The sequence below is a fragment of the Trichosurus vulpecula genome, chromosome 1, assembly GCF_011100635.1.
Source record: "Trichosurus vulpecula isolate mTriVul1 chromosome 1, mTriVul1.pri, whole genome shotgun sequence".
NCBI classification, from domain to species: domain Eukaryota; kingdom Metazoa; phylum Chordata; class Mammalia; order Diprotodontia; family Phalangeridae; genus Trichosurus; species Trichosurus vulpecula.
The window spans coordinates 443,841,591-443,852,910 of NC_050573.1; the positions used below are offsets into that span (position 1 = coordinate 443,841,591).

At 40.2% G+C, this 11,320-nt stretch overlaps 1 protein-coding gene across 5 annotated transcripts in view; it reads right to left on the reverse strand.

Moving 5' to 3' along the window:
• ARHGEF28 (Rho guanine nucleotide exchange factor 28) overlaps positions 1-11,320 on the reverse strand; it is a 276,929-nt gene that overhangs the window by 145,114 nt on the left and 120,495 nt on the right. The gene's annotated exons all lie outside the window — the stretch shown is intronic.

The following is an 11,320-nucleotide window of genomic DNA, read 5'->3' on the forward strand; positions in this document are numbered from 1 at the left end:
GTAGAGAATGGTGCACAGCTGAACTGGTAAACTGCTTGTGAAGATTAGGAAAGAAGAAATGTGAGGTCAGAGCAGGGCTGATAGACAGGAAGAATCAGGAGGGAAAGAGATTAAAGATCAAAGTAGCGGCAAATCATATATTTGGGAAGAGAGAGATGGAAGGACAATTTGTCCTGTCAGAGAAGTCAGAGTTCGAGATCCTGGGGTGGACAGCCTAAGTTAAAATTCTCTCTTAGCAAATTCATACATTCCAACCCTGATTTTCCTCTCCCAGTTAGGACCTACACTTTAAACCAACTTCTGAGTATCTCCACCGTGACTATCACCAGCAATACAATTTCAACACACCCTCTCACATCAATCCCCTTTCTGTCCAATTCTATTGCCTCCACCCTACTGGGAGTCACTGCCCTTTTACCTAAATTTCTACAAGTCCCTCTGACCTTCACTGGTCTCTTTTTGCTCTCGCTCTTGGCACTCTCATGCACCCCAATTTCTCTTCCAAGATCAGGAATAATGTTTCCAGCTGCTTCTCTTTCCTCATACATACTACTACCATATTGATCATCCTAAAGCACAGGTATGATCTCACCATGACACATATTCTGTGGCTCCCCATTGCCAGAGCACACCCTAGCACCATTCAGCATGGTATCAAAGCCCTTCATGATCTAGGCCCATCCTCCCTTTCCAGGCACATCTCCTATGACATTCCTACTTGTTCCCTGTGTTCCAGTAAAGCTGAACTCTTCATCATTCCCCGAGCTTCCCAGCTTTTGCCTTTGTGCATATCATTTTCTTCTCCTGGAGTATACTTCTCATTTCCATTTGGATGAATCCTACCTATCTTTCAGAGCCCAAGTTAAAGCCACCTCTTCTAGGAAGCCATCTCTGACCCGTAAATCTTCAAGTCACATCTCCATCCGCTGAATTTTCATACATCATGTTTGTTTTTCTTATAGCCTACATCATCGTCTGCCCTGTATCCCAATTATTTATTGGTCCATATCTCATCTAGTTGACCAGACTGTCACCTCCTAGAGACCGTGTCATTGTGCCACCTTCTTTGAATCTTCTATAGTATCTAGTACAGTGACTTTCAGGTAGTAAGCACTTAATACATATTTGTTGATTAAAAGAACCAGTGAACCAATGAACAAACTCAGTGTTGATAGTTATCAATTTGAGTTAAAGATCTCAAATAAATGTACTTCTTAAAAGTATCACTGTTCTTCTAAAAAGCCATTCAACCTCCAAATAACTTCTTATCAGATTGCTCTTTTTAGATGTAGGACTTGCCCCCAATTTACTAAATGATTTGGTGATAGAGAAAAGAAAAAAAATGAGGTTTCAAAATATCCCTTCCTGCGTTTTATCCCAGTACCTTTCACCAACCTTTTGACATTTGTGATATACTTGTGAATTCCCATATCCTTCCCTATTTTGTTTTATCTCTCCCCATCACGTTCCAGCGATCTATCAGATCAGTCATGGGTCCATCCATAATCCCTGCCCCCACCCACATCATATAACTATGTTTATGTGTAGACAGCACACACATAAAAAATGTCTCTTTCTTGTTCTACAGTCGTTACCTGGACCAATACCAATACCTGCCATCTCAGTCACAAACTGGCAAAAGAAATCATGCTAGTAATAACAATAATAGTAGCAGAGAGTGCTCACATCACATTTTAAGGTTGTAAAGTGTTTTTTTCTTTTGCTTATTATATCACTTCATCCTCACAACAACCCCAGGAGGTGGACTGTATTATCCTCATTTTGCAGATTAGGAAACTGAGGTATACAGAGGTCAAGTGACTTGCCCAAGGTCACATAGCTAGAAAATATCTGAGGCAGGATTTGAAGTGATTTAAACAGTCTTCCTGACTCCAGGTTCAATGTACTATCTACTCCCCCACGTAGCTACCTCCTGAAAAAATTACAATGGCAGGAGAGAACAAAGATTTTACCATAGAGCAAGGCTTAGGAAACCCTCCCACCCTATTCCTTCAAGACAACGAATTCAGAGAAAGGGTGGCCTTTAAGTTCCTCATTGTTTTCTGGTCTTTGTGATATGGACAAACTCGGAAAAATGCCAGGCATACAAATACAAAAATGAGACAGTCTCTGTTCTCAAGAAGTTCACATTTTGATTAGGGAAGATAACACATTGGCAACTAGAGATATCTTTTGGGTGGAAGTCCAGACCTGTGATCTCACTGATACCCTCATCAGCTCCCTCCACTGATGCTGAATGGAAACTCAGCTATACTATAGTCTTAGGGCTACCCAGGACCCTGAGAAGCTAAGTGATTCATTTACTCAGGTCACACACAGCTTGGGATTGTTCAGTTGTTTCAAATTTTCCATGACCCCATGGACTTTGTCCATGGTATTTTCTTGGCAAATATACTGGAGTGGGTTGCCATTTCCCTCTCCAGCGTGTCTTCATTTTACAGATGAGGAACTGAGGCAAATGGGGGTTAAGGGACTTAACCAGGGTCACACAGCTAGTGTCTGAGTTCAGTTTTGAACTCAGATCTTCCTGACTCCAGGCCCAGTGTTCTATCCACTGCACCACTTCACTGCCCACACAGCTAGTATGTCTTCAATATGCCACTTGAACCCAGTTTTTCTTGGCTCCACTATGTCATATTGCCACTCATACAGTAGGAGCTTAGTGAATTGAGAATGAATTAGATAGAAGTCAAGGACATTGTGAGAAGATACAAGGCTGTCTTTTAATATCAGTATTCCAAGAACCTTACATGGATGCTGGCAAAGAGAAGTCCCATATTTTGGATGAAGCAAAAAAAGTTCTAGAGACCTACTTTTCTCCAAAAGAAAAATACGAGCCCACTAACATTTTTAAGCCAACTAAGGTAGGAGCATCCTGACTCCATTATCCAACCCCAGGGATGTGAGACAAACTGAAACAGAAGAGTAAAGAAATAAAAGTTAATAAATAAATACATGAATAAAGCCCTAAAGAACAGCATCTTACTTTCACAGTTCTTGGGCACTATTAATTTACACTATTTAAAGTTGAAAATAATGGACTGCAGGAAATAAGGACATGGTCTGGTTCATGTACCTTATCTTTCTTGTTGGAGGAGCAGAAATAGTTTCTTGGTTGAGTTTCCCTTTGAAACAAAGAAAACAAAAAATCCAGGCATTCCTTGAGTCTTCCAAGTGGAACGGTCATGAGCTCTGGCTGGTACAAATCACTGACCTCTATGTGCCAGCCCACTGGAATACGTCAAAGGGCAGCTATGTAATGGGAAAAGGGCACTTTTGAGGACCTGAAGAAAACATTCATGGAAGGTTCTAACATGCTGGCTTTCTTTCAACTCTTCTTCTTACCCTTCTCCATCCCAACCCAAGCAGGCACTCACTTAAGTTTCAGAGCACTCCTATTAAGACATAATCTCCTTTACTTCCTCTCTCAAGTCACAGGGAAAGGGAGTTGCATGTGAATTTGACTGTCACGAGTTCCTGCTGTATGTAATCAAATTGCCTTCTAAAACTAGAGTTCTCCAATGATTCTAACTCATGACTAGGTTCTCCATGATCTCCAACTTATGAAAAAAGGCAGGGAAAGGGGCTCAGGGAGTAATGTAGGATCATATTATTTAGAGTTAGAAGGAATCTCAGAGATCATATAATCTAATCCTCTTCATTATACAGATGAAGCAAATGAGGCTCAGAGGGGTCAAGTGACTTGCCCAGAATCACATAGCCAAAAGTCAGAATTTGAAACCCTATTACTCTCCATCCCCTTCCAGCCCAGGTCCTCTGGTGGTAAAACCAGGGCACTTTCCTCTACTTTTTTTTCTTTGTTCTACCAAGTACAAACAAGAAAGAATATGATAATGAGCAAAGGCAGCTAGGTGGCACACAGGGCAACTAGGTAGCATAGTAGATAGAGCACCAGTCCTGGGGTCAGGAAAACTCATTTTCCTGAGTTCAAATCTGGCCTCAGATACTTACTAGCTGTGTGACCCTGGGCAAGCCACTTCACCTTGTTTGCCTCAGTTTCCTCTCCTGTAAAATGAGCTGGAGAAGGAAGTGGCAAACTACTCCAATATCCTTGCCAAGAAACCCCCAAATGGTATCATAAGGAGTTGGACACAACTGAAACAACTAGACAACAACAACAACAAAGGAAATTATATGAAAGAGGCAGACAGCGAAAAAGTAATAAATTTAAACAACAACAACGTTGCCAGGTCACAGAAAGGAAATTCGGCTAATGGACTAAATAACCGAGCTGTAAATTCCATGATCTCATGACCATGGAATTTCATCAATGACCTCCTAGGTCAGGGGCATCCAAATTTTTCCAGGAGTGGGCCACATGAGCAGAAATCCATGTGTGTGGGCCACATTAATTTAATTATATAATTAATTTCATTTTGTTCCAATTACAACTATTCATAGAGCCAAACTTGCTAGCCTGACACCTGGCAGCAGCCAATTTACACTATGTTAGCAGCAGGTAATCGGCTAGGTCTACTAGTGTGTTTGTGCTAGCTGGTTAGAGAGAAAAAAAATTTTTTTGGCTAAAAAAAATATCAGGAGGGCTGTACCCAAGGGTCAGGTGAACCACATTGGCTTGCATGCTACAGATGTTAGAAGCCTAACTTCAAAGTATTCCCAATCCCCAATCTGAAAAATACAAAAAAAGATGAGGAAGAGAAAAAGATTTAGACCATGCCGTTATATGACTAAGCAAGAGGACATGGAGAAAGGCTTAGCTGGCCGGAAAACTACATGAAAGGGACTGACTAGGAGGCAAAAGACCTTGATTCTTCAAAAACTGATCCCTGGTGCTTTTTTTCTTCCAGTTTGCATTTAATATAATGCCTATTCCAACTAGAATGAATAATGTCTATCATCTTACTAATGAAAAAAAACTCCATGGGATGAAATTTAGGTAATGCTCTTTCAAATTTCTTTTTTGTTTTTATTTTCAATTAATTTTAAATGTTTCTTCTGCACTCTTTTCACTTGTTTAACTTTTCTCTCTATCATGTCTTTCTTAAGGGAAAGAGGTCAACCCCTCTCCCATCCCAGGCACCTGCTTTCTGTGTATCTCGTTTATTTTACACACAAAGTTGTAATCTATAAACAACTCCCCATTATTTCTTAAACTGATCAGTCTCTGGGCTCAGTTCCAAACAAGAAAGAGAACAGATCACAGAGCACCAAAGCCAATGGTATTTTCTCAGTTCTCATTCTCCTTGACCTCCTGTAGCTTCATTCAGTTCACCACACCCTCCCTGCAATTTGTTTTTCCTTTGGCTTTAACATTACACTCTCCTGCCTTTCTGCTTTCTCATGAACCTTCTCCTGATCCTAAATAATAAAAGCTGGTATTTATATAACATTTTAAGGTTTGCAAAGCACTTGATATACATTATCTTGTTTGATCCTCACAAAAATCCTACGAGGGAGGTGTTATTCCCCCCCTCCCCCCGTCCATTTTAACAGATGAGGATACTACACTTGAGAGTGGTTAAGTGATTTCTCAGGGTCACACAGCTAGCAAGAGTCTGAGGCAGGATTCAAATTCAAGGTCTTCCTGACTCCACGGCCAACATTCTGTACATTATACCAGCTAGCAGCCCCACCATTCAATGGATTTTGTGCTCGCTCTCTCTCTCTTTCTCTCTCTCTCTCTCAATCTCTCTCTCCACACACACGTATATGTGTGCACACATATGTATGTATATATATATATATATATATATATATATATATATACATACATACACACACAGAGAGAGACACATACACACATTGTTCATCAAAGACCTTATCTTCCCTCACAGCTTTGACTGCAACTACTTCGTAGGTGACTTATAAAGCTATATGCACATGGAACTTGGTTTGATTTTCCTTAATGTTTGCTTTTTCCATCACAATAATCACCCTCCCTTTCCCCTCCAAGAACCTTCCTTTGTAACAAGGGAAAAGAGTCAAGCAAAACTGATCAATACAGCAACTCTTACTTGTTCATGGCTGCCTCATTCATCATCCTTAATCTTTCTGATGTATATATACAAATTATTTTGTACTACAGAAACTATGTGGTATAAAGACTAGTGTTGGACCTGGAGTCAGAAAGACCTCGGTTCAAAACCTCTAACACTTATTAGCTATATAATACTCCACTTCCGGGGCAGCTAGGTGGAGCAGTGAGTAGAGCACTGGCCCTGGAGTCAGGAGGACCTGAGTTCAAATCCAGCCTCAGACACTTGACACACTTACTAGCTGTGTGACCTTGGGCAACTCACCTAACCCCAATTGCCCTGCCTTCCCCCCTCCAAAATAAAATAATACTCCACTTCTCCCATTTCTGGAGCCAAGAACTGCAATCAAACCTATTCTGACACTGTTGCTAAAAGGAATGCGTCAGTCTTGTAGCCTTATTCACTATCACTGTAACTTTTTGTGTTGCCTAACAAGGAGTTTGTGAGTCAAGGGACTGAGTGGGCCTTACCTCACTCACAGTGAGAACCTGAAAAGGCTTTGGCCTAAAAGGGCCAGGGTCCCCCATTGCATCCTGGGCCATCTCCAGTCTTCCTGGTGAATATCAGGCCACTGGACCCAGATGGCTCTGGAGGAGAAAGTAAAACTGGTGACCTTGCAAAGCCCTCCCTCGCTCAAATCAAAGTCAACTGCAAGTCATGTCATCATTTCCCTGAAGTCATGGTCTTCTTCGAAAACGAAGGACAAACACAACAAGCAAGGAGGATATAAACTCCTTGAGGGCAGGGATTGTCTTTGCTTTTTGCGTGTAGGGGGAGGGAGGGTCAACTAGGCAGTACAGTGGATAGAATAAAGGAAGACTCATCTTGTGTCTCCAGTGTTTGGCAAGCTCTCAATAAATGCTTTCTTCATTCATTCATTCATTCAATTAATCAGTCCCCTCTAATTTCTCCCCTTTCTCTCAAATTATCAAGTCCCACCCATTCTTCCTCTGGTAATAATGCTGAATCTATTCCTTCCTTTCTATCCCCATGGCTACTACCCTACTATCACCACACACTTGAAATAGCTATTTAAACAGCTTATGAACTACTTTTGTCTTCAGTTTCCCCTCCCTCCAATACATTCTTCATATCCCATTTGGATTAGTCTTCATCAAATATACTTTCCATCATGTTATTTTCCTGTTCAGAAACCTTCAGTGGTTCCTCTTTAACTATAGACTAAATACAAACTCTTTAGCTTGGTCCTCAAGATCTTCCGTTATGTCTTGTTCTAACCCTACCATCTGCTACTCTCCATTTTCACCTTTTCTTACCATAACATCCACTACTCGCCAATGTCAAGTCTTTGCTCTACTTAAGCTGTTCTACCTACCTCCTGTCCTCAGAACATTTCCCATCACCCAGCATTTCTTCCTTTCTCTCCAGCCGTCCACATCTCATCTTTTCTGTGAAGCCTTTCCAGACTACTCCAACTCAAAATCATTTCTTCTTCCGACATTCTCTTATAGTGCTTTGTGTCTGAGTCAATTATGATTTATTGCTTTGTATTATTGCTAATTGACTTTTCCTATGTGTCTTTCAGATCTTCTCAACAAAATCATCAGCTCCTTGATGGTGTTAGACACTGGTTCTCAATAAATGTTTGCTAACTGCCTTAATTAAAAGGGACAAATCAGGTACCAGGACAGGTATGTTGGGAAATTCTGTCCAATATTCTATTACAGTCAGTTCTCAATTATGTGTCAATTGATTCTCCAGATTATAGGTCAGGTCATCCAGGCCAGTTTCTTTCCCTCTTTTTCCTCCTGCTTTTCATTTTTGTTGCCAATTAACATTCCCATATTAGGGCAAAAAGTTTCTTTATCTATTTCTTACCCCAGCACTGAGATAGTGCATTGCACAAAGTGGTCACTTAACATTTTTGTTGAATGAACTAGCAAAAGATGATAAAACAAATTAATTGACTCTCCTATTTATTAGTCACTCATTAAAGATTTTGATGGGTAGAAGGATGAATTTGTGGTTATAACAATGTCTGGAGGTTACTTGTGAATCTTCTTATTTGGAGTCTTCCTGTTCCCCATTAACAAGAAGTACTGGTTTCAACTGAATGAGCTGGAATGCTCTAATACAAGTTAGTTGGACCAAAAGATCTTGAGTTTCTTTTGAGAATAAACCACTTAACATCTTTTCCTATTTCTCTTTTACTCAGTGAGAGGCTATAGTCATGATGCCACTACTTCACAGAAGCAGACATCAAAATTCAACTCAACAACAACTTTATTAGGCACCTAATATGTGCAAGTTTTCATGCCAGGTATTGCAGGAAAGGGGATACTTCATTGATAAAATGATTAGGTTAGACTCAGTGAGCTCTAAGTTCCTTCGAGCTCTAACTCTATGATCCTTAATCTAAATCTATGATTCCTTAATATTTTATACCCTGAATTTTCCAGCTATTTCTTTTCCTATTTTTGAGTGGTCATGAAATCTCATTGAGCAGAGTCTGTAATAGAATTCTGGGGCCTGATGCCACCAGAACTATATCAAACACAAACAGAAGTATCTGGAGGGCCTCACTCTATATGAAATCTCTCTCTCACTTAGACTCTGTACATAACAAAATCAAAGATTGCCCAAAGGACATTGGATACATAGTTGGCACAAAAATAGGTTGCAGTATATTACCAAGAATAACTTAAAAGAAATAAAGATTACTCAGGAAACCTAACAGTCAGTCAATAAATACTAATTAAGCACCTACTGTGTGCTAAGCACTAAGGATACAAATAATGGTAAAAGACAGTCCTTGCCCTCAAGGAGTTCACAGTCTAATAGGAGACAATATGCAAACAACTGTATATAGACAAGCTATGTTAAGGAAGTAAGTTGGCAATGTAGTACGAACAAGGGTTAACAGATGGGTAAACTAAGTCCTTCACTAATTCCTACACAGCATTTAAAGATCAAGAAGATAGCTTCTAGAACATTGTATAAATTCTCCATGAATATGAGTGGGAAGTCACAGAAACGCGTATACAAAAGCACAAGATGATGAAGATGGTCTATGTTCACTACCACCTTGTCAATGAGATCTCAGATCTATGAATTCGTGAAACATCAGGATGATAGATCCAGAGGTGAAAGGAACCTTTGAGGTCTTCTGGTCTAACCTCCTCATTTTATCAATGATGACATTGAACCCAGAGAGACTAAATGATTTTCCCAAGATCACACAGATTATAAATTGCAGAGTCAGGACTGGAACATAGGGCTTCCAAATCCAGTGTTTTACTATAACTGTCTCAACAAATCAGCACCTAGAGCCCAATCTAGAATCCTCTTAAGCAGAATGATGAAACATTAGCCTAACCTAGAAGAAAGAACAGTAGCCTAGAAGTCAGAAGACGAGGGTTCTAGTATCAGCTCCATCATTAATTAGCCATATGATCTAACATGATTCAACTCAGCCAATATTTAATAAGTGCCTAATATGGAGAAGTCACTGGGCAAGTAAGTTAACCTTCCCTGAGTCTCTGTTTCCACATCCACAAAATGAGGGTATTGGATTAGAAGCACTTTCTAGCTCTAAAATCCTGCAATCTCTATGATTCTGGGTTTTCTTTTACCCTGTCTTTCTATACCCTTCAGTAACTCTTCCCTATTTCATTCCCCTCCACTCCCCTGTACTCTCATGCTGCCTCATCCCTGAGCCCCTAAAAAGCAACCGATAACATCTAGATTAAGGTAAGAGTGAATTAACTATTTATTCCTCAGTTGTACCTCTCCCCTGTACCCCACCCCCACACTCTATTATTACCTGAAATTTCAAAGGGGACCTGAAAAGAGAGCAATTGGTAAACACTGGAATAAACCGCAAATGTTAGAGTCCAAATTTAACAAATTAGTTGAAAGTTTGTAGTAATAGATGTGGTTGTTTTGTAGTTGCTGTGGCTGTTGGGGTTTTGTGTCCGTATGTGTATGTAGTACAGGTCGAGGTTGAGGGGTAGGGAAGAATACTCCTACCAAATGGGTAAGTGCTTACTCTCCTTGGGAGCCTGATGCCACCAGAACATTGTCAAACACAGATGGAAGGATCTGGAGGGCCTCACTCTCCAGGAGATCCCTCTCCCATTGAAACTCTGCACAGGACAAAATCACAGGTTGCCCAAAGGACAATGGATGCACGGTTTTTAGCCAAGGCCAGTTCTCCCAGCAATAAAACAACCTCTCCAATTTATACGAAATGCAAAAGATGTTCCTCACCAAATGTCTATGCTGACAACTTTTATTACAATTCTTAGCTTGACACTCACTTTACGTCTCTGAAATTTCATCTACAAAACGCAGATAGCAATGCTACCTCACAGATATATAAGGAAAGTGCTTTACATGCCAAAAAGCACCAGACACACTTAGTTAATAGAAAATTAACTCTCTAATAACTAGACTGCAAATGAGGCTAAAAAATTAAAAGAACTTGGTTATGTTTGTGATTATTATTTGGTCTTAAATGACAGAACGGGTTGTTTGGAGAGAGGGAAAGAGGAAGGAGACAAGCATTTATTAAGTGCAAACCACGTGCCATTTATGTGCTAATCATCAGAAATTTACATCCACCTGTTTTCTATTCACCAACATATTTGAATATTCTGCTTCTAATTTTATACAGACCGGTAAGAGTCCCTCCCACCCCCCATTTTGTTCCACTTTCTACTTTGAATACAAGAACAGAAGTAACTACTTAGAATGAAGAGGACACTGGATTTTTAGTCAGAAGACCTGGTTTTTAATTCCATCTCTCTTGGTTGCCCCCTGTGTGACTTTGGGCTAATTCCTTAACTCTTCTAGGCCTTTGTTTGTTCATCTGCAAAATGAGGAAGTTGGATTGATGGCTTCTAAGGTCCCTTCCCTCCCTAATTCTATGATCCTATGAACAACAAAAATATTTGCATTGGAAAAGGAAAGGAAGAGTTTTCCAGCAAATTTCTAGGCTTCCATTTTGAACCCCCTAAAGCAATCAAAACCTATTGACTGTGCCATGGCTTTGCCAGACTATAATAATACCAACTGGTTATTCACCACATCTCCTTTATGGGCATGCTCAACTAAAACCACTCTGCATGCCACACCTTTCTCTCCCCTCCCCCCGCACCCCATGCTTGGTTTCCAAGGACTGGATTACAACAAAGGTGGCTTGTACTTAGTTCAAGAGCCATGTAAACGCCATCATTTATTACAGTTCAAGTAAGTTTTTCTTTGTTCTTTTGGCTTTTTTTTTAAAGATACCCAGTGATGATGTATTTAAAACATCTCCA